Genomic DNA, 23868 nt, shown 5'->3' on the forward strand with positions numbered 1-23868 from the left:
TTCAGAAGCTTTGCAATTTTAAGAGTGCTGCATCCCTCTGCAAGATATCTCACTATTTTTGACTTTTCTGAGCCTGTCAAGTCCTTCTTTTGACCCATTTTGCCAAAGGAAAGGAAGTTGCCTAATAATTATGCACACCTGATATAGGGTGTTGATGTCATTAGACCACACCCCTTCTCATTACAGAGATGCACATCACCTAATATGCTTAATTGGTAGTAGGCTTTCGAGCCTATACAGCTTGGAGTAAGACAACATGCATAAAGAGGATGATGTGGTCAAAATACTCATTTGCCTAATAATTCTGCACTCCCTGTATATATATATACACTAGCTGAAGGACCCGGCTTCGCTCAGGTATATTTAATCTATTTCATTTAATGTTTGTGGATAACAACACTATCCACATTAACAGTGACATCTACAGCACCCCACCCTCTTAAGACTCCCTGTGCTCCATCTGGCACAGGGCCTGGAAGGACACAAGGATGTCCTTTTGAACAACTTACTCTCAGACAGGAGCACTGTGCTGTCTGAGTGTGAGCTGCAGGAAGAAAGTCGCTGTCCCTCTCACCCCTGCATCTGACAGAAGTTGATTTTTAACTTCATTTTTTCAATCTCTCTAACCGGACTGGGGGTGTTTCTATTTAAACAGCTCATTTTAAGACAGCAGCACTGTGCTGTCTGAGTGTGAGCTGCATGGAGAAAGTCACCCTCCCTCTCACCACTGCAGCTGAGAGAAGTAGATTTTTACCTTTATTTTTTCAATCCCCGTCGGCTGAGGAGTGTGAGGGGGCGTGGCTTCGTGTGACCTGGGGGCGAGGTTTTAAGTTTGTGGCAGGGGGCGTGTCTGGGCACCTTCCTGCAAGAGTGACGCCGCTCTGGGCACTATTCTGGCTCATTTGTATACCAAATAAACTAGATTTTCAGAGGATAAATATCACGATCGGCGTAACTGTCACATACGTGACACGGAGGGAGGAAAAGAGGGAGGCCCTGCCCTAGTGAGAGGGAAGGTGGTGACCCCTGACTCACCTTGCGGCTGGCACCTGGCTGCCCTGTCGTCCCTAGACGGGTTCCTCACCCGTACGCCGATCACGTGCCTAAAACCCTGGCTTTCCCTAGGATGAGCCCTAGATAGTGAACAGGGCGGTGGGAACACTAGTCCGCACCACTAGCTCTAAAGGAAAACACCAAGGGGAGGACAGACAATACAAACTAAACATATAATCCCAGGTGGGCAACAACAGGAGACAACAAAAGCCCAACAGGGATCCGGAGGGTAGCACTCTGGAACAACAACCAGATTCTCAGCTCCAGTGGGTCAGCATAGATGTCCAGGCAGGAAGCTCTATAACTGGCAACAAGAGAAGTGTGAGAGGAGAATATAAGGAGTTTGGGAGTGGCAGACAAGAAACAGCTGAGGAGGAGAAGCTACGGATCCCTGAGTGAGACAAAAAGGATAGCAAGGCAAACACAGAAAACAAACACTAAGAAACACCGTGATCTTTAGACATAGAGCGCGCAGCCACCCGCTGCGACTTCCTGACCCCGGGTATAACGGAGTCAGACGTGGCTCTTGACACCCTCGTGACAATAAAGACATCTATTGCTGGAACAAAGGCACAACTTGAAATAAGGTACCAAGTGCTATTAGGCCATAACTTTACTTTAATAGCGATTATTCTGGTCACATAATTCCTTTAACCCTTTCAACCCCAGGCCAGTCTTCACCTTCCTGCCCAGGCCATTTTTTGCAAATCTGACATGTGTCAGTTTATGTGGTAACAACTTTAAAATACTTTTTCTTATCCAGGCCATTCTGAGATTGTTTTCTCGTCGCATATTGTACCCCATGACAGTGGTAAAATTGAGTTAAAATATTTCATTTTTATTAATCAAAAATACCTAATTTACCAAAAATGTAGAAAATTTCCAAATTTCCAAATTTCTATTGCTCTACTTTTATAATAGATAAGTAATACCTCCAAAAATTGTTACTACATTACATTCGCCATATGTATACTTCATGTTTGGATCATTTTGTGAATGCCATTTAATTGTTTTGGGGGACGTTCAGGTCTGAAGTCTTTGTGAGGCTTACATAATAGAAACCACCCAAAAATGAACCCATTTTATAAACTACACCCCTCAAAGTAATCAAAACTGATTTCACAAACTTTGTTAACCCTTCAGATGTTCTACAAGAGTTAATGTAAAACGGAGATGAAATTTCTGAATTTCACTTTTTGGCAGATTTTCCATTTAAATAAAAAAATTTACACTAAAAAAGTTTAACAGCCAAACAAAACTCTATTTATTGCCCTGATTCTGTAGTTTACAGAAACACCACATATGTGGTCGTAAACTGCTGTACAGCCACACGGCATTGAAGGGAAGGGAACGGCATATGGTTTTTGGAAAGCAGATTTCACTAATTTTAAGCTGCGATGTGACATTTGAAGACATGAAGAAACTCCAAAAAAATACTTACTGGATAAGGTGTCAGTTTTGTTGGTACTATTTTAGGGTACATATGATTTATGGTTTCTCTATATTACACTTATTGTAAGACAAGGTAACACAGTTTTATTGTTTGTTATTTACAATGTTCATTTGACAGGTTAGTTCATGTGGTATTTTTATAGGGCAAGTTGTTACAGAGCAGGTTGTTACGGACACAACAATACCAAATATGACTGTTTCTTTTAGTTTTATATAATAAAGTATTTTTGAAAAAAAAAAGATTTTTTTAGTGTCTCCATATTCTGAAAGTCATATTTTGTTTTTTCAGTTTTTGGGCGATTGTCTTAGGTAGGGTCTCATTTTTGCGGGATGAGATGATGGTTTGATTGGTACTATTTTGGGGTGCAGATGATTTTTTGATTGCTTGCTATTACACTTTTTGTGATGTAAGGTGACAGAAAATTGCTTTTTTGACACAATTCTTATTATTATTTTTTTTTACGGTGTTCACCTGAGGGGTTAGGTTATGTGGTATTTTTATAGAGCAGGTTGTTACGCACGCAGAGAAACCTAGTAGGTTGATATGAACGCGGCAATACCTAATATGTCTACTGTTCTTATTTTTTCCTATTTTTTTATTTACTTTATTTTGGGAAAATAACACATTTTTTAAACTTTAAAATGTAAAAAAAAAAATATTAAAACTTTTTTTTTTTTCACTTTTTTTTTCACTTTTTTTTTTTGTCCCACTCTGGGACTTCAACTTTTGGGGATCTGATCCCCTTTACAATGCATCACAATACTTCTGTATTGTGATGCATTGGCTATAAGTGTATTACCAGTGTAATATACTTACAACCAGCTTGCCTGTGAGATCCAGGGGGCTGGATCTCATAGGCTGTCACGGAAGGCAGCCATGATGCCTAAGTAAGGCATTGGGCTGCCTTATCTGCCATCGGGTTCTCCCTCCATCCCCATACATGTCCCCATGGCTGCTCCCTCCGTCTCCATACACCGCACGTGCTGCGGTCAGCCCGGGCCGTAGCACACCAAACGTGCCGGCATTGCGGCATATAGCAGGGGTCTGGCTATCATCACTGCCAGACCCCTGCTGCTGATCGGGCGGGCGCAGCTCCTGCACCCACCCGATCAGGCTGCCGCAATAGTATGGCACTGGGCAGAAAGTCACATCCCGCTGCGCCGTACTATTACGGTGCTGGTTGGGAAGGGGTTAAAGCTCACCTACAGCAGTGAAGAAAAATGGCTGGGTTGTCATGGAAATCTGGAGAAAAAACTGTGTATGTGGAGGCTAACGGTGTGTGAGCTTCTATTGGCTGATAAGGATCATGTGACCAAGCTTCTATTGGCTAATGCGTTTTTTTGGTAATATCTCTGGAACGGTACATCCTAGAGAGCTGAGGCCTGGTCTAAAACCTTCCCGGACACCTGATATACATGTGTGTCAAATTTTGTGATTGTAAATGCGACGGTGCAGATTCCTTTAGCTGACATATATACATATACATACACTCAGCTTTATATATTAAATGTTTTTTAAATGTGCCATTTGCTATGGTACTTAATTACTTATCAATCACAATGTTACAACAGTACTTCAAGAGACTATAGCATACATTTCTCATCACATATTAATATCCTATATGTGTAAACATTCAGTGTAATTTTAGTTTAAAATTTAATTTAATTTTTATTTTTTTACAAAAAAGGTGGATATTATTTTTGAAGTTATTCCATGCATTTTACTTCCTGTCCTGTTTCTTTAACTTCCTCAATTGTTTAGACTTTTATCATAGCAAAATGTTTCCCTTAATTTTCTCAATTAACCAGAGATAGAGCATCATGCATTAGACTGATAGGTAGCGATGAGAGGATCGGTGGATGTTCAGGTTTGATGGGTTCGGCCGAACTTTGTTTCAAACACCCATCCCCATTTTTTGTCTATGGGGACCTGAACTTTGGGGGATGAAAAATAGCTGTAAAAAAGTCATATAAAGCGCTAGAGGGTTGCAAAATGGCAAAGAGAAAGCAAAAAGTGTGCTGTAGTATAACAATGACTGGGTGTGGCCTAAGATACGGAGAAGTCCTGTAGGATGCATGCCTAGTTAATTTTAAAGAATATGAGCTTGTCCACGTTGGCTATGGACAGATGGATGCACTTGTCTGTGATCACCCCCACCCCCCGCTGTAAAGGGCAAGCTCAGGCCATGTACCTAATTTGGAGACCCAGAAGCAGAATGGGGCAGAACCATCAGTCAGTAAGTGCAGACGTGTGGTCATGTTGTGTTCTACCATGTTGCTAAAATGTTATCTCCTGCTCAGATGGTCCATATCAGATGGTGTTGCTGGATGTTGTGGTGTGCTGACAAAACTTTTCCACATTTTGGCCATGCTAACCCTCCCTTCTGAAGTGCTGGCAGTGCCACAGCTGCACTGGTGACTTCCTCCTCCACCTCATGTTTCCACTAAGCCCCCGCTGTCAGGTGGGAATGCCATCGTAGCATTTCTATCAGTGTGCACTTGAGGGAGCAGGCGGAGCCTCAGGTCTTTAGTGGTTCTTCAGGTGACTACTCCACTGCAGCCTGTGCTTTGCAGTTAGATTCCAGGTCATTCAGGTGGTGCTCAGGTTTATAATTTTTTTGCCTTACTTCAGGATCTGACTGCACAGTGTGAAAACCACCTGTGTCTTGTCATCAGCACAATGCCTAAAGAACTCCCAAGCCAGGGAACTCCTTTGAGCTGGCTTTGGTGCGTTATGTCCCTTGGTGCAGTGGGCAGTAGCAGGCATACTGGCTGGGGGTCGGCTGCTCTGCTTTTGCACACTGCCCCCTCCTTTGCTGTGTGGCTGGTGCTGCATGACTCCCACATCTTAGTCCGAACTGCACACTTCACTCTTATGACTTGGATGCCATATGAGGTCTAGTATCTCATCATCCTCCACATCATCTTCCACCCACTCTTCACTCCTGCCCTCCTGACTGGTCTGCAAAGTGCTGAGAGCCACAGCAGTTGACATCTGTGTTTCATTATAATCATCAGAGACTTGCTTGCTGCTGTGGTCCTCCCACATCCTCATCCTCAAACATAAGTGGTTGGGAATCAGTGCAGTCAATCTCTTCTACTTCTGGGGCATGGCTACATGGAGGGCCCACTAAAACCCTGCCAACAGGGTAATCAAAAAGCTTAAGTGACTGCTGCATGACTTGGGGCTCAGACTGCTTGGCTAATGCACAAGGGTTTGAGGTGGAAGACGGATGCTCGAGGGCCACCGGTGTCGACTCTACATGCACTTTCAGTAGTTTAATCGGGTGAAAGACAATGTGAACTGGAGGCAGTGTCAGCCATCCATTCTATTACCGCATCTACTTGTTCTGGCTTTGCCATTCCTAGAGTGGTATTCGGGCCAACAAACTAACGCAGAACATCCTGTTGCCTGCATTCAACAAAGGAAGGTGTTTCATTTTGGCATGCAACTGGAACAGATTGACAATGTACTCTCCCTGCAGTAAGAGCTCCAACACCACAAACACCAGCAGCACCATGACCACAGCCACGTCCCTTATTTGATGCTCTCTTCATTTTTTTACAGCCACCTACCAAATTGGCTGACAGACAAAAAAAAATAATTCTGTGTCACGGGTGCAAATTAAGTGTTGTGCATCCCAAAAAATGGCTGTAGTTCACACACAGAAATAACAGAAAGATTAACTCTTGTATTTCCATATCACAGATGCAGATTAGGTACCGTATATCTCCCTCAAAAAAATGGTGTCACAGACACAATAAACAGATGTATTAACTATTGTATTTCCGTGTCACAGTAAAAATTGAAGTTTTTTGCACCCCAGAATTGCTATGTTTCACCAACACAATTAACAGACTGAATAACTATTGTATTTTGTATCTATGGGGTGTCACGGCGGACGTACACTTTGTACAAAAGATAATACACCAACCAGGCTCTGGACGAGAGACAGGGGAAGGGTCACCTCCAAGATTATCCCTGACCTCTTTCCTTGCACTGCTCAGCCCACTGCAGACCTTGAAGGTAGGTGTGCTAGTGTCCTCCAGCCTGGGCTGACAAAACCCTGAACTCCCTAAGATGGTAAAGTGGGGAGATAGGAGCAGTCTGCTTGCACCTGGATGGAATAGAACCTGGATGGAATAGAAGACACAAACAACCAAACTAGAAATTACACTTATCTCTGAGAGCAGGAACTGACAGCCAACCTTCCCTCCAAGCTTCCCAGACTAGAATGAACAGTCTAATCCGCTCAGGGCACTGGGCAGCGTGCTATTTAAACTAATGACCCCACCCAGTGCACCTGATGAGAGGCGGATCCAGCACGGCTCCAAAGCAACCACTAAACTTGTGCTGCAATCCTGGCCGACCTCCGTACAACGTCAGAGTGGGGCATGACATGGGGCAATTGAAGTGTTTTGCACCCATAAAAATGGTTATGTATCATTAATAGGGATGAGCGAACCCGAACTGTATAGTTCGGGTTCGTACCGAATTTTGGGGTGTCCGTGACACGGACCCGAACCCGGACATTTTCGTAAAAGTCCGGGTTCGGGTTCGGTGTTCGTCGCTTTCTTCGCGCTTTTGTGACGCTTTCTTGGCGCTTTTTGAAAGGCTGCAAAGCAGCCAATCAACAAGCGTCATACTACTTGCCCCAAGAGGCCATCACAGCCATGCCTACTATTGGCATGGCTGTGATTGGCCAGAGCACCATGTGACCCAGCCTCTATTTAAGCTGGAGTCACATAGCGCCGCCCGTCACTCTGCTCTGATTAGCGTAGGGAGAGGTTGCGGCTGCGACAGTAGGGCGAGATTAGGCAGATTAACTCCTCCAAAGGACTTGATTAACTGATCGATCTGCAGCTGTGGATCATTGAGCTGCTGATCCTCAATTGCTCACTGTTTTTAGGCTGCACAGACCGTTTGTCAGTCTCATTTTTCTGGGGTGATCGGCGGCCATTTTGTGTCTTGTGGTGCGCCAGCACAAGCTGCGACCAAGTGCATTTAACCCTCAATGGTGTGGTTGTTTTTTGGCTAAAGCCTACATCAGGGTGAAGCTGTGACACCAAGTGCATTTAACCAGCAATAGTCTGTTCATTTTTTGGCCATATACAAAATCAGGGGCAAGCTGCGCCTGTCACCAAGTGCATTTAACCCTCAATGGTGTGGTTGTTTTTTGGCTAAAGCCTACATCAGGGTGAAGCTGTCACACCAAGTGCATTTAACCAGCAATAGTCTGTTCATTTTTTGGCCATATACAAAATCAGGGGCAAGCTGCGCCTGTCACCAAGTGCATTTAACCCTCAATGGTGTGGTTGTTTTTTGGCTAAAGCCTACATCAGGGTGAAGCTGTCACACCAAGTGCATTTAACCAGCAATAGTCTGTTCATTTTTTGGCCATATACAAAATCAGGGGCAAGCTGCGCCTGTCACCAAGTGCATTTAACCCTCAATGGTGTGGTTGTTTTTTGGCTAAAGCCTACATCAGGGTGAAGCTGTCACACCAAGTGCATTTAACCAGCAATAGTCTGTTCATTTTTTGGCCATATCCCAGTCTAATTCTGTCACTAAATCCATACCGGTCACCCAGCGCCTAAATACTAGGCCTCAAATTTATATCCAGCTAAATCTGTCCCTAGTGCTGTAGCTGGGCGAGTTATTTAGTGTCCGTTCAAGCACATTTCTTGTTCTGGGTTGAAATACAATTCCCAATTTAGCAATTTCATAATTTAGTGGTTCCTGCTATATCAGAGCTCTTTGAAATCTATCCCAAAAAGGGTATATAATATTGAAGGTGCACATAGGGTCATTCAGAGTAACTTCACACACACCTGCTACTGTGTATTTCCAAGTCTAATTCTGTCACTAAATCCATACCGGTGACCCAGCGCCTAAATACTAGGCCTCAAATTTAATTCCCTCTAAATCTCTCGTTACCCACCGCTGTACTGTTGTTGCTGGGCAAGATATTTAGTGTCCGTCAAAGCACATTTTTTGTTCTGGGTTGAAGTACAATTCCCAATTTAGCAATTTCATAATTTAGTGGTTTCTGCTATATCAGAGCTATTTGAAATCTATCCCAAAAAGGGTATATAATATTGAAGGTGCACATAGGGTCATTCAGAATAACTTCACACACACCCGCTACTGTGTATTTCCAAGTCTAATTCTGTCACTAAACCCATACCTGTCACCCAGCGCCTAAATACTAGGCCTCAAATTTAAATCCCTCTAAATCTCTCGTTACCGTTGTCCTGTTGTAGCTGGGAAAGTTATTTAGTGCCCGTCAAAGCACATTTTTTGTTCTGGGTTGAAGTACAATTCCCAATTTAGCAATTTCATAATTTAGTGGTTCCTGCTATATCAGAGCTATTTGAAATCTATCCCAAAAAGGGTATATAATATTGAAGGTGCACATAGGGTCATTCAGAATAACTTCACACACACCCGCTACTGTGTATTTCCAAGTCTAATTCTGTCACTAAATCCATACCGGTGACCCAGCGCCTAAATACTAGGCCTCAAATTTAATTCCCTCTAAATCTCTCGTTACCCACCGCTGTACTGTTGTTGCTGGGCAAGATATTTAGTGTCCGTCAAAGCACATTTTTTGTTCTGGGTTGAAGTACAATTCCCAATTTAGCAATTTCATAATTTAGTGGTTTCTGCTATATCAGAGCTATTTGAAATCTATCCCTAAAAGGGTATATAATATTGAAGGTGCACATAGGGTCATTCAGAATAACTTCACACACACCCGCTACTGTGTATTTCCAAGTCTAATTCTGTCACTAAACCCATACCTGTCACCCAGCGCCTAAATACTAGGCCTCAAATTTATATCCAGCTAAATCTGTCCCTAGTGCTGTAGCTGGGCGAGTTATTTAGTGTCCGTTCAAGCACATTTCTTGTTCTGGGTTGAAATACAATTCCCAATTTAGCAATTTCATAATTTAGTGGTTCCTGCTATATCAGAGCTCTTTGAAATCTATCCCAAAAAGGGTATATAATATTGAAGGTGCACATAGGGTCATTCAGAGTAACTTCACACACACCCGCTACTGTGTATTTCCAAGTCTAATTCTGTCACTAAATCCATACCGGTGACCCAGCGCCTAAATACTAGGCCTCAAATTTAATTCCCTCTAAATCTCTCGTTACCCACCGCTGTACTGTTGTTGCTGGGCAAGATATTTAGTGTCCGTCAAAGCACATTTTTTGTTCTGGGTTGAAGTACAATTCCCAATTTAGCAATTTCATAATTTAGTGGTTTCTGCTATATCAGAGCTATTTGAAATCTATCCCAAAAAGGGTATATAATATTGAAGGTGCACATAGGGTCATTCAGAATAACTTCACACACACCCGCTACTGTGTATTTCCAAGTCTAATTCTGTCACTAAACCCATACCTGTCACCCAGCGCCTAAATACTAGGCCTCAAATTTAAATCCCTCTAAATCTCTCGTTACCGTTGTCCTGTTGTAGCTGGGAAAGTTATTTAGTGCCCGTCAAAGCACATTTTTTGTTCTGGGTTGAAGTACAATTCCCAATTTAGCAATTTCATAATTTAGTGGTTCCTGCTATATCAGAGCTATTTGAAATCTATCCCAAAAAGGGTATATAATATTGAAGGTGCACATAGGGTCATTCAGAATAACTTCACACACACCCGCTACTGTGTATTTCCAAGTCTAATTCTGTCACTAAATCCATACCGGTGACCCAGCGCCTAAATACTAGGCCTCAAATTTAATTCCCTCTAAATCTCTCGTTACCCACCGCTGTACTGTTGTTGCTGGGCAAGATATTTAGTGTCCGTCAAAGCACATTTTTTGTTCTGGGTTGAAGTACAATTCCCAATTTAGCAATTTCATAATTTAGTGGTTTCTGCTATATCAGAGCTATTTGAAATCTATCCCTAAAAGGGTATATAATATTGAAGGTGCACATAGGGTCATTCAGAATAACTTCACACACACCCGCTACTGTGTATTTCCAAGTCTAATTCTGTCACTAAACCCATACCTGTCACCCAGCGCCTAAATACTAGGCCTCAAATTTATATCCAGCTAAATCTGTCCCTAGTGCTGTAGCTGGGCGAGTTATTTAGTGTCCGTTCAAGCACATTTCTTGTTCTGGGTTGAAATACAATTCCCAATTTAGCAATTTCATAATTTAGTGGTTCCTGCTATATCAGAGCTCTTTGAAATCTATCCCAAAAAGGGTATATAATATTGAAGGTGCACATAGGGTCATTCAGAGTAACTTCACACACACCCGCTACTGTGTATTTCCAAGTCTAATTCTGTCACTAAATCCATACCGGTGACCCAGCGCCTAAATACTAGGCCTCAAATTTAATTCCCTCTAAATCTCTCGTTACCCACCGCTGTACTGTTGTTGCTGGGCAAGATATTTAGTGTCCGTCAAAGCACATTTTTTGTTCTGGGTTGAAGTACAATTCCCAATTTAGCAATTTCATAATTTAGTGGTTTCTGCTATATCAGAGCTATTTGAAATCTATCCCAAAAAGGGTATATAATATTGAAGGTGCACATAGGGTCATTCAGAATAACTTCACACACACCCGCTACTGTGTATTTCCAAGTCTAATTCTGTCACTAAACCCATACCTGTCACCCAGCGCCTAAATACTAGGCCTCAAATTTAAATCCCTCTAAATCTCTCGTTACCGTTGTCCTGTTGTAGCTGGGAAAGTTATTTAGTGCCCGTCAAAGCACATTTTTTGTTCTGGGTTGAAGTACAATTCCCAATTTAGCAATTTCATAATTTAGTGGTTCCTGCTATATCAGAGCTATTTGAAATCTATCCCAAAAAGGGTATATAATATTGAAGGTGCACATAGGGTCATTCAGAATAACTTCACACACACCCGCTACTGTGTATTTCCAAGTCTAATTCTGTCACTAAATCCATACCGGTGACCCAGCGCCTAAATACTAGGCCTCAAATTTAATTCCCTCTAAATCTCTCGTTACCCACCGGTGTACTGTTGTTGCTGGGCAAGATATTTAGTGTCCGTCAAAGCACATTTTTTGTTCTGGGTTGAAGTACAATTCCCAATTTAGCAATTTCATAATTTAGTGGTTTCTGCTATATCAGAGCTATTTGAAATCTATCCCTAAAAGGGTATATAATATTGAAGGTGCACATAGGGTCATTCAGAATAACTTCACACACACCCGCTACTGTGTATTTCCAAGTCTAATTCTGTCACTAAACCCATACCTGTCACCCAGCGCCTAAATACTAGGCCTCAAATTTAAATCCCTCTAAATCTCTCGTTACCGTTGTCCTGTTGTAGCTGGGAAAGTTATTTAGTGCCCGTCAAAGCACATTTTTTGTTCTGGGTTGAAGTACAATTCCCAATTTAGCAATTTCATAATTTAGTGGTTCCTGCTATATCAGAGCTATTTGAAATCTATCCCAAAAAGGGTATATAATATTGAAGGTGCACATTGGGTCATTCAGAATAACTTCACACACACGCTTCTGTGCATTTCCAAGTCTAATTCTGTCACTAAATCCATACCGGTGACCCAGCGCCTAAATACTAGGCCTCAAATTTAATTCCCTCTAAATCTCTCGTTACCCACCGCTGTACTGTTGTTGCTGGGCAAGATATTTAGTGTCCGTCAAAGCACATTTTTTGTTCTGGGTTGAAGTACAATTCCCAATTTAGCAATTTCATAATTTAGTGGTTTCTGCTATATCAGAGCTATTTGAAATCTATCCCTAAAAGGGTATATAATATTGAAGGTGCACATAGGGTCATTCAGAATAACTTCACACACACCCGCTACTGTGTATTTCCAAGTCTAATTCTGTCACTAAATCCATACCGGTGACCCAGCGCCTAAATACTAGGCCTCAAATTTAATTCCCTCTAAATCTCTCGTTACCCACCGTTGTACTGTTGTTGCTGGGCAAGATATTTAGTGTCCGTCAAAGCACATTTTTTGTTCTGGGTTGAAGTACAATTCCCAATTTAGCAATTTCATAATTTAGTGGTTTCTGCTATATCAGAGCTATTTGAAATCTATCCCTAAAAGGGTATATAATATTCAAGGTGCACATTGGGTCATTCAGAATAACTTCACACACACACGCTTCTGTGCATTTCCAAGTCTAATTCTGTCACTAAATCCATACCGGTCACCCAGCGCCTAAATACTAGGCCTCAAATTTATATCCCGCTGAATTTGAATACAATACATTGGGCCAAATAATATATTTGTTGTTGTGGTGAACCATAACAATGAGAAAAACATCTAGTAAGGGACGCGGACGTGGACATGGTCGTGGTGGTGTTAGTGGACCCTCTGGTGCTGGGAGAGGACGTGGCCGTTCTGCCACATCCACACGTCCTAGTGTACCAACTACCTCAGGTCCCAGTAGCCGCCAGAATTTACAGCGATATATGGTGGGGCCCAATGCCGTTCTAAGGATGGTAAGGCCTGAGCAGGTACAGGCATTAGTCAATTGGGTGGCCGACAGTGGATCCAGCACGTTCACATTATCTCCCACCCAGTCTTCTGCAGAAAGCGCACAGATGGCGCCTGAAAACCAACCCCATCAGTCTGTCACATCACCCCCATGCATACCAGGGAAACTGTCTCAGCCTCAAGTTATGCAGCAGTCTCTTATGCTGTTTGAAGACTCCGCTGGCAGGGTTTCCCAAGGGCATCCACCTAGCCCTTCCCCAGCGGTGAAAGACATAGAATGCACTGACGCACAACCACTTATGTTTCCTGATGATGAGGACATGGGAATACCACCTCAGCATGTCTCTGATGATGACGAAACACAGGTGCCAACTGCTGCGTCTTTCTGCAGTGTGCAGACTGAACAGGAGGTCAGGGATCAAGACTGGGTGGAAGACGATGCAGGGGACGATGAGGTCCTAGACCCCACATGGAATGAAGGTCGTGCCACTGACTTTCACAGTTCGGAGGAAGAGGCAGTGGTGAGACCGAGCCAACAGCGTAGCAAAAGAGGGAGCAGTGGGCAAAAGCAGAACACCCGCCGCCAAGAGACTCCGCCTGCTACTGACCGCCGCCATCTGGGACCGAGCACCCCAAAGGCAGCTTCAAGGAGTTCCCTGGCATGGCACTTCTTCAAACAATGTGCTGACGACAAGACCCGAGTGGTTTGCACGCTGTGCCATCAGAGCCTGAAGCGAGGCATTAACGTTCTGAACCTGAGCACAACCTGCATGACCAGGCACCTGCATGCAAAGCATGAACTGCAGTGGAGTAAACACCTTAAAACCAAGGAAGTCACTCAGGCTCCCCCTGCTACCTCTTCTGCTGCTGCCGCCTCGGCCTATTCTGCTGCTGCCGCCTCGGCCTCTTCCTCCGCCTCTGGAGGAACGTTGGCACCTGCCGCCCAGCAAACAGGGGATGTACCACCAACACCACCACCACCACCTCCGTCACCAAGCGTCTCAACCATGTCACACGCCAGCGTTCAGCTCTCCATCTCACAAACATTTGATAGAAAGCGTAAATTCCCACCTAGCCACCCTCGATCCCTGGCCCTGAATGCCAGCATTTCTAAACTACTGGCCTATGAAATGCTGTCATTTAGGCTGGTGGACACAGACAGCTTCAAACAGCTCATGTCGCTTGCTGTCCCACAGTATGTTGTTCCCAGCCGGCACTACTTCTCCAAGAGAGCCGTGCCTTCCCTGCACAACCAAGTATCCGATAAAATCAAGTGTGCACTGCGCAACGCCATCTGTAGCAAGGTCCACCTAACCACAGATACGTGGACCAGTAAGCACGGCCAGGGACGCTATATCTCCCTAACTGCACACTGGGTAAATGTAGTGGCAGCTGGGCCCCAGGCGGAGAGCTGTTTGGCGCACGTCCTTCCGCCGCCAAGGATCGCAGGGCAACATTCTTTGCCTCCTGTTGCCACCTCCTCCTTCTCGGCTTCCTCCTCCTCTTCTTCCACCTGCTCATCCAGTCAGCCACACACCTTCACCACCAACTTCAGCACAGCCCGGGGTAAACGTCAGCAGGCCATTCTGAAACTCATATGTTTGGGGGACAGGCCCCACACCGCACAGGAGTTGTGGCGGGGTATAGAACAACAGACCGACGAGTGGTTGCTGCCGGTGAGCCTCAAGCCCGGCCTGGTGGTGTGTGATAATGGGCGAAATCTCGTTGCAGCTCTGGGACTAGCCAATTTGACGCACATCCCTTGCTTGGCGCATGTGCTGAATTTGGTGGTGCAGAAGTTCATTCACAACTACCCCGACATGTCAGAGCTGCTGCATAAAGTGCGGGCCGTCTGTTCGCGCTTCCGGCGTTCACATCCTGCTGCTGCTCGCCTGTCTGCGCTACAGCGTAACTTCGGCCTTCCCGCTCACCGCCTCATATGCGACGTGCCCACCAGGTGGAACTCCACCTTGCACATGCTGGACAGACTGTGCGAGCAGCAGCAGGCCATAGTGGAGTTTCAGCTGCAGCACGCACGGGTCAGTCGCACTACAGAACAGCACCACTTCACCACCAATGACTGGGCCTCCATGCGAGACCTGTGTGCCCTGTTGCGCTGTTTCGAGTACTCCACCAACATGGCCAGTGGCGATGACACCGTTATCAGCGTTACAATACCACTTCTATGTCTCCTTGAGAAAACACTTAGGGCGATGATGGAAGAGGAGGTGGCCCAGGAGGAGGAGGAGGAGGAGGAGGAAGAGGGGTCATTTTTAGCACTTTCAGGCCAGTCTCTTCGAAGTGACTCAGAGGGAGGTTTTTGGCAACAGCAGAGGCCAGGTACAAATGTGGCCAGCCAGGGCCCACTACTGGAGGACGAGGAGGACGAGGATGAGGAGGAGGTGGAGGAGGATGAGGATGAAGCATGGTCACAGCGGGGTGGCACCCAACGCAGCTCGGGTCCATCACTGGTGCGTGGCTGGGGGGAAAGGCAGGACGATGACGATACGCCTCCCACAGAGGACAGCTTGTCCTTATCCCTGGGCAGCCTGGCACACATGAGCGACTACATGCTGCAGTGCCTGCGCAACGACAGCAGAGTTGCCCACATTTTAACCTGTGCGGACTACTGGGTTGCCACCCTGCTGGATCCACGCTACAAAGACAATGTGCCCACCTTACTTCCTGCACTGGAGCGTGATAGGAAGATGCGCGAGTACAAGCGCACGTTGGTAGACACGCTACTGAGAGCATTCCCAAATGTCACAGGGGAACAAGTGGAAGCCCAAGGCCAAGGCAGAGGAGGAGCAAGAGGTCGCCAAGGCAGCTGTGTCACGGCCAGCTCCTCTGAGGGCAGGGTTAGCATGGCAGAGATGTGGAAAACTTTTGTCAACACGCCACAGCTAACTGCACCACCACCTGATACGCAACGTGTTAGCAGGAGGCAACATTTCACTAACATGGTGGAACAGTACGTGTGCACACCCCTCCACGTACTGACTGATGGTTCGGCCCCATTCAACTTCTGGGTCTCTAAATTGTCCACGTGGCCAGAGCTAGCCTTTTATGCCTTGGAGGTGCTGGCCTGCCCGGCAGCCAGCGTTTTGTCTGAACGTGTATTCAGCACGGCAGGGGGCGTCATTACAGACAAACGCAGCCGCCTGTCTACAGCCAATGTGGACAAGCTGACGTTCATAAAAATGAACCAGGCATGGATCCCACAGGACCTGTCCGTCCCTTGTCCAGATTAGACATTAACTACCTCCCCATAACCATATATTATTGGACTCCAGGGCACTTCCTCATTCAATCCTATTTTTATTTTCATTTTACCATTATATTGCGAGGCTACCCAAAGTTGAATGAACCTCTCCTCTGCCTGTGTGCTAGGCCTAAATATATGCCAATGGACTGTTGCAGTGGTGGGTGACGTGAAGCCTCATTCTCTGCTATGACATGCAGACTGATTCTCTGCTGACATGAAGCCAGATCCTCTGTTACGGGAGCTCTCTCCTCTGCCTGGGTGCTGGGCCTAAATTTATGACAATTGACTGTTGCAGTGGTGGGTGACGTGAAGCCTGATTCTCTGCTATGATATGAAGACTGATTCTCTGCTGACATGAAGCCAGATTGTCTGTTACGGGACCTTTCTCCTCTGCCTGGGTTCTGGGCCTAAATTTATGAAAATTGACTGTTGCAGTGGTGGGTGACGTGAAGCCTGATTCTCTGCTATGATATGAAGACTGATTCTCTGCTGACATGAAGCCAGATTGTCTGTTACGGGACCTTTCTCCTCTGCCTGGGTTCTGGGCCTAAATTTATGAAAATTGACTCTTACAGTGGTGGGTGACGTGAAGCCTGATTCTCTGCTATGATATGAAGACTGATTCTCTGCTGACATGAAGCCAGATTCTCTGTTACGGGACCTCTCTCCTCTGCCTGGGTGCTGGGCCTAAATTTATGACAATGGACTGTTGCAGTGGTGGCTGACGTGAAGCCTGATTCTCTGCTATGACATGCAGACTGATTCTCTGCTGTCATGAAGCCAGATTGTCTGTTACGGGACCTCTCTGCTCTGCCTGTGTGCTAGGCCTAAATATATGCCAATGGACTGTTGCAGTGGTGGCTGACGTGAAGCCTCATTCTCTGCTATGACATGCAGACTGATTCTCTGCTGTCATGAAGCCAGATTGTCTGTTACGGGACCTCTCTGCTCTGCCTGTGTGCTAGGCCTAAATATATGCCAATGGACTGTTGCAGTGGTGGGTGACGTGAAGCCTCATTCTCTGCTATGACATGCAGACTGATTCTCTGCTGACATGAAGCCAGATTGTCTGTTACGGGACCTCTCTGCTCTGCCTGTGTGCTAGGCCTAAATATATGCCAATGGACTGTTGCAGTGGTGGGTGACGTGAAGCCTCATTCTCTGCTATGACATGCAGACTGATTCTCTGCTGACATGAAGCCAGATTGTCTGTTACGGGACCTCTCTGCTCTGCCTGTGTGCTAGGCCTAAATATATGCCAATGGACTGTTGCAGTGGTGGGTGACGTGAAGCCTCATTCTCTGCTATGACATGCAGACTGATTCTCTGCTGACATGAAGCCAGATTGTCTGTTACGGGACCTCTCTGCTCTGCCTGTGTGCTAGGCCTAAATATATGCCAATGGACTGTTGCAGTGGTGGGTGACGTGAAGCCTCATTCTCTGCTATGACATGCAGACTGATTCTCTGCTGACATGAAGCCAGATTGTCTGTTACGGGACCTCTCTGCTCTGCCTGTGTGCTAGGCCTAAATATATGCCAATGGACTGTTGCAGTGGTGGGTGACGTGAAGCCTCATTCTCTGCTATGACATGCAGACTGATTCTCTGCTGACATGAAGCCAGATCCTCTGTTACGGGAGCTCTCTCCTCTGCCTGGGTGCTGGGCCTAAATTTATGACAATTGACTGTTGCAGTGGTGGGTGACGTGAAGCCTGATTCTCTGCTATGATATGAAGACTGATTCTCTGCTGACATGAAGCCAGATTGTCTGTTACGGGACCTTTCTCCTCTGCCTGGGTTCTGGGCCTAAATTTATGAAAATTGACTCTTACAGTGGTGGGTGACGTGAAGCCTGATTCTCTGCTATGATATGAAGACTGATTCTCTGCTGACATGAAGCCAGATTCTCTGTTACGGGACCTCTCTCCTCTGCCTGGGTGCTGGGTAGTTTTGAGCGCGAATATTCGAAAAGCAAATTTTTTTCGCGAATATCGCAACTTCGCGATTTCGCGAATATTTCGAATATAGTGCTATATATTCGTAAAAACGAATATTCGTTTTTTGTTTCCCCCCCCCCCCCCACAAAATTACAGTACACATATAATTGATTGTTTCCCAAAGGTCCAACAGCTCAGATCTTACTCACATTGCCTAGAAAGTGATTGAGGCGCGAATCTTCGTAAGGCGATTTTATTAGCGCACATGCGAATATCGGCACGTCCCAGAACAGAGGCAAAGGGCTTTGCATTCATACATTAGTGAATTGAGTTGCGAATCTTCGTAAGGCGATTTTATTAGCGCACATGCGAATATCTACACTTGTCCCAGAACAGAGGCAAAGGGCTTTGCATTCATACATTAGTGATTGAATTGAGCTGCGAATCTTCGTAAGGCGATTTTATTAACGCAAATGCAAATATCTACACTTGTCCCCAGAACAGAGAGGCAAAGGCCTGTGCATTCATATAGTATAGCACCATATTCGCGAATACGTAGAACTTCGTAAAAGTCGATTTACGAATATTCGTATTTTTTATTTTACTTTCCACCTTACAGATTACATTGATCTGTACTCTGTCAACTACTGTCATCACCCCCCACTGTATCTCGATTGATTCCCAAAAGTCTCACATTCCCTAGAAAGTGATTGAGGTGCGAATCTTCGTAAGGCGATTTTATTAGCGCACATGCGAATATCTACACTTGTCCCAGAACAGAGGCAAAGGGCATTGCATTCATACATTAGTGATTGAATTGAGTTGCGAATCTTCGTAAGGCGATTTCATTAGCGCACATGTGAATTTTGCATAGCATATGTATTATGCGATAATTCGAATTATCGCATATGCGAAATAATAACGAATTTGAATAATCGCGAATATTTTACGAATATTCTTTCGAATATTCACAAAATTTCGCGAATTCGAATATGGGACATGCCGCTCAACACTAGTGCTGGGCCTAAATTTATGACAATGGACTGTTGCAGTGGTGGGTGACGTGAAGCCTGATTCTCTGCTATGACATGCAGACTGATTCTCTGCTGACATGAAGCCAGATTGTCTGTTACGGGACCTCTCTCCTCTGCCTGGGTGCTGGGCCTAAATATATGCCAATGGACTGTTGCAGTGGTGGCTGACGTGAAGCCTCATTCTCTGCTATGACATGCAGACTAATTCTCTGCTGACATGAAGACAGATTCTCTGTTACGGGACCTCTCTCCTCTGCCTGGGTGCCGGGGCCTAAATATCTGAGAATGGACTGTTCCAGTGGTGGCTGACGTGAAGCCTCATTCTCTGCTATGACATGCAGACTAATTCTCTGCTGACATGAAGACAGATTCTCTGTTACGGGACCTCCCTCCTCTGCCTGGGTGCTGGGCCTAAATATATGCCAATGGACTGTTGCAGTGGTGGCTGACGTGAAGCCTCATTCTCTGCTATGACATGCAGACTAATTCTCTGCTGACATGAAGACAGATTCTCTGTTACGGGACCTCCCTCCTCTGCCTGGGTGCTGGGCCTAAATATATGCCAATGGACTGTTGCAGTGGTGGCTGACGTGAAGCCTCATTCTCTGCTATGACATGCAGACTGATTCTCTGCTGACATGAAGCCAGATTCTCTGTTACGGGACCTCTCTCCTCTGCCTGTGTGTGTGCTGGGCCTAAATATATGCCAATGGACTGTTGCAGTGGTGGCTGACGTGAAGCCTCATTCTCTGCTATGACATGCAGACTAATTCTCTGCTGACATGAAGACAGATTCTCTGTTACGGGACCTCCCTCCTCTGCCTGGGTGCTGGGCCTAAATATATGCCAATGGACTGTTGCAGTGGTGGCTGACGTGAAGCCTCATTCTCTGCTATGACATGCAGACTGATTCTCTGCTGACATGAAGCCAGATTCTCTGTTACGGGACCTCTCTCCTCTGCCTGTGTGTGTGCTGGGCCTAAATATATGCCAATGGACTGTTGCAGTGGTGGCTGACGTGAAGCCTCATTCTCTGCTATGACATGCAGACTGATTCTCTGCTGACATGAAGCCAGATTCTCTGTTACGGGACCTCTCTCCTCTGCCTGTGTGTGTGCTGGGCCTAAATATATGCCAATGGACTGTTGCAGTGGTGGCTGACGTGAAGCCTCATTCTCTGCTATGACATGCAGACTAATTCTCTGCTGACATGAAGACAGATTCTCTGTTACGGGACCTCCCTCCTCTGCCTGGGTGCTGGGCCTAAATATATGCCAATGGACTGTTGCAGTGGTGGCTGACGTGAAGCCTCATTCTCTGCTATGACATGCAGACTAATTCTCTGCTGACATGAAGACAGATTCTCTGTTACGGGACCTCTCTCCTCTGCCTGGGTGCCGGGGCCTAAATATCTGAGAATGGACTGTTCCAGTGGTGGGTGACGGGAAGCCAGATTCTCTGCTATGGAACCTCTCTCCAATTGATTTTGGTTAATTTTTATTTATTTAATTTTTATTTTAATTCATTTCCCTATCCACATTTGTTTGCAGGGGATTTACCTACATGTTGCTGCCTTTTGCAGCCCTCTAGCTCTTTCCTGGGCTGTTTTACAGCCTTTTTAGTGCCGAAAAGTTCGGGTCCCCATTGACTTCAATGGGGTTCGGGTTCGGGACGAAGTTCGGATCGGGTTCGGATCCCGAACCCGAACATTTCCGGGATGTTCGGCCGAACTTCTCGAACCCGAACATCCAGGTGTTCGCTCAACTCTAATCATTAACACAAATAACAGACATATTAACTAGTGTATATCCATGTCACAGGGGCAATGTAAGTGTTTTGCACCCAAAAAAAATATCTATGTGTCACCGACACATTTACCAGACTAATTTAGTTTCCTATTACAGTTATACAGATAAAATGCAGTTATTTATAAAAAAATATATATTTGCTTTGTGTCACAGATACAATTAGCAGACTAATGTATTCTCTGATTACAGTTAGAGAGATGAAATGCGGTGTTATTAACAAATAAATGTTGCTTTGTGTCACCGACACAATAAACAGACAGATTAACTATTGGATTTCCATGTCACAGGGGCAATTCAAATGTTTTGTACCCAAAAAAATTGATGTGTCACCGACACAATAAACAGATGGATAAACTGTTGATTTTCTATGTTACAGGGGCAATTGAAGTGTTTTGTGAACCCCAATTGGTTATGTGTCACCGACATAATTAACAGAAAGAATAAATATTGTATTTCCGTGTCACTGGGTCAATTGAAGTGTTTTGCGCCCAAAAAATAATTTATAATTTAATCTCCTATTACAGTTAGACAGATGAAAATGCAGTGCTGTTAATAAAAAGAATGTCCCATTGTGTCACCGACACAATGAACAGACTGACTAAACCTCAATTAACAAACTGATTAACTATTGTATTTCCGTGTCACAGTCGCAATTGAAGTGTGTTGCACCCAAAAATATTTGCATTGTGTCACGACACAGTTCACAGACAGATTAACTATTGTATTTCTATTGCAATTAGACAAATGAAAATGCACTGTTATTAATAAAAACAAATTTGCTTTGTGTCACCGACACAATGAACATACTGATTAAACCTGCTATAACAGTTAGACCTATGAGATTGCAGTGTGATGAACCCCAAATTTTGCTTTGTGTCACCGACACAATTAACAGACTAATTTGATTTGTTTTGTCCCGAAGTCGAATCACATTTTTTCTAAAATGGCTGCTGCCCATGTAACAGATTGAAAGTAAGAAGCTCGGGAACAAGGGAGCACCCATAATGCCATGCAAACAGCCAATCAGCAGATAGCCAGCCCCTGTGATGTCACAGCCCTATAAAAAGCCTCCTCATGCCCAGTCTCTGCCATTTTACTTTGAACTTAGTTCAGGGAGAGATGTTGCAGGCACTAGGGACAGTGTTTAGGAATGAGTTCATTCACAAAAAAAAGATTGAAATGTTCAGGGAAAGATTATTCATAGTGTAGGGATATAATAGGTAGGGAGAGATCATGGACCAATAGGAGAGTGTAACACCTGGGTAATGGGAGCTATTCTATTACACCTTGCTGCACTATTTTTAAATATTTAAATGCACGTCCATTCATCCTTGCTTTTGGGTTGAATTTACCACCTGATACAAACAGCTTTGGGGTGTGTTAATTTTTAATATATAAAAGTACTTGCTTTTCAGATGAATTTTTGGTTTGATACAATCAGTTTTGTGGTGGGTTTATTTCATATATAAAAGTACTTCCATTCAGCCTTGCATTTGTGGTAAAAGTGTAGTCTGATACAACCAGTTTTGAGGTGTGTTAATTTTAAATATATAAAAGTATGTCCATTAATCCTTGCTTTTGGGGTGAATTTGCTGTCTGATACAACCAGTTTTGGGGTGTATTTAGTATATATATCAGCCCATCTATTCCTCCTTGATCCTGGGATGAAATAGCATTTTGATACAAACTGTTTTGGGGTGTATTTAGTGTATATATAAGTACTTGTGGTCTGGCATGCTGCATAAGTGAAGAAAGCATGCTCCTTATGCTTAAGAAAAAAAAAGAAAAATATACTACAGGTAGAGGTGATCACACCATTAAGGCTGAGAAAAGATAACCCGAAAAGGCCGCTGTTCGCCAAAGCAAAACACTTCTCTACACACTTTTAGTGTTGTCAAATTCTTTTACACTTAATTTGATGCCTCAATCAGTAGTTGCGGAGTTGGTGTGACATAGCGGCCTGATACAACACACTTTAGGGTGAGCTCACACTTCAGTTATTTGATCAGTTATTACTATCATTTCAAAGACAGTAGTGAAGCCTACTCAGCCTGATACTATTGCTTGTTTTCCCTTGCAGTATTGTTACAGTACAGTATGTCCGACAGACAGGTGAGGAGGAGAGATCCGCTGCTTCCTCCAGTAGGCGGGCAAGTAGCGACGATGAGAGTCAATGGGAGCTTGTGTTGCGAGCAGTCAGGCACGTGGTCCTGAGACTGGTGAGAGTAGCATTAGTGACATACAGACAGTGGAGGACCATGATGTGGCCAATCACACGTGTGAGCCGAGTGAAGAGGGGGCTTCATCATCATCATCATCATCAGGAGAGGGTTGCAGCTTGCGATTGAGGCAGTAGCTGAGCCAGCAGGGTGGTAACATAGCCATGAGTCAGCAGGGTGGTAGCAGGAGCCTACCTGTCCGGAAAGAAATTACGGTGCACGGGTCCATGGAGGCAGCGGTAGTAGGCAGTCAGCACGGAATGGTGGGGGGAAAATTCCATACTCGGCGGTGTTGGAATTTTTCATTAAGCTGCTGGAGGACAATCAGCATGGCCCACTCTGTGACTGGGCCACTGTGTTGACAACTCATGTGATTCCTCATGTGATTCCCACCCTCACCACTCTGTGACTTTGCCACTGTGTTGGCAACTAATGTGATTCCTCATGCAATTCCCACCGTTACCACTCTGTGACTGGGCCACTGTATTTACTACTCATGTGATTCCTCATGCGATTTCAACCCTCACTGCTCTGTGACTGGGGCACTGTGTTGAAGACTCATGCGATTCCCAACCTCACCACTCTGTGACAGGGCCACTGTATTTACTACTCATGTGATTCCTTATGCGA

This window comes from Bufo gargarizans, chromosome 6 (assembly GCF_014858855.1).
Source record: "Bufo gargarizans isolate SCDJY-AF-19 chromosome 6, ASM1485885v1, whole genome shotgun sequence".
Classification (NCBI taxonomy): domain Eukaryota; kingdom Metazoa; phylum Chordata; class Amphibia; order Anura; family Bufonidae; genus Bufo; species Bufo gargarizans.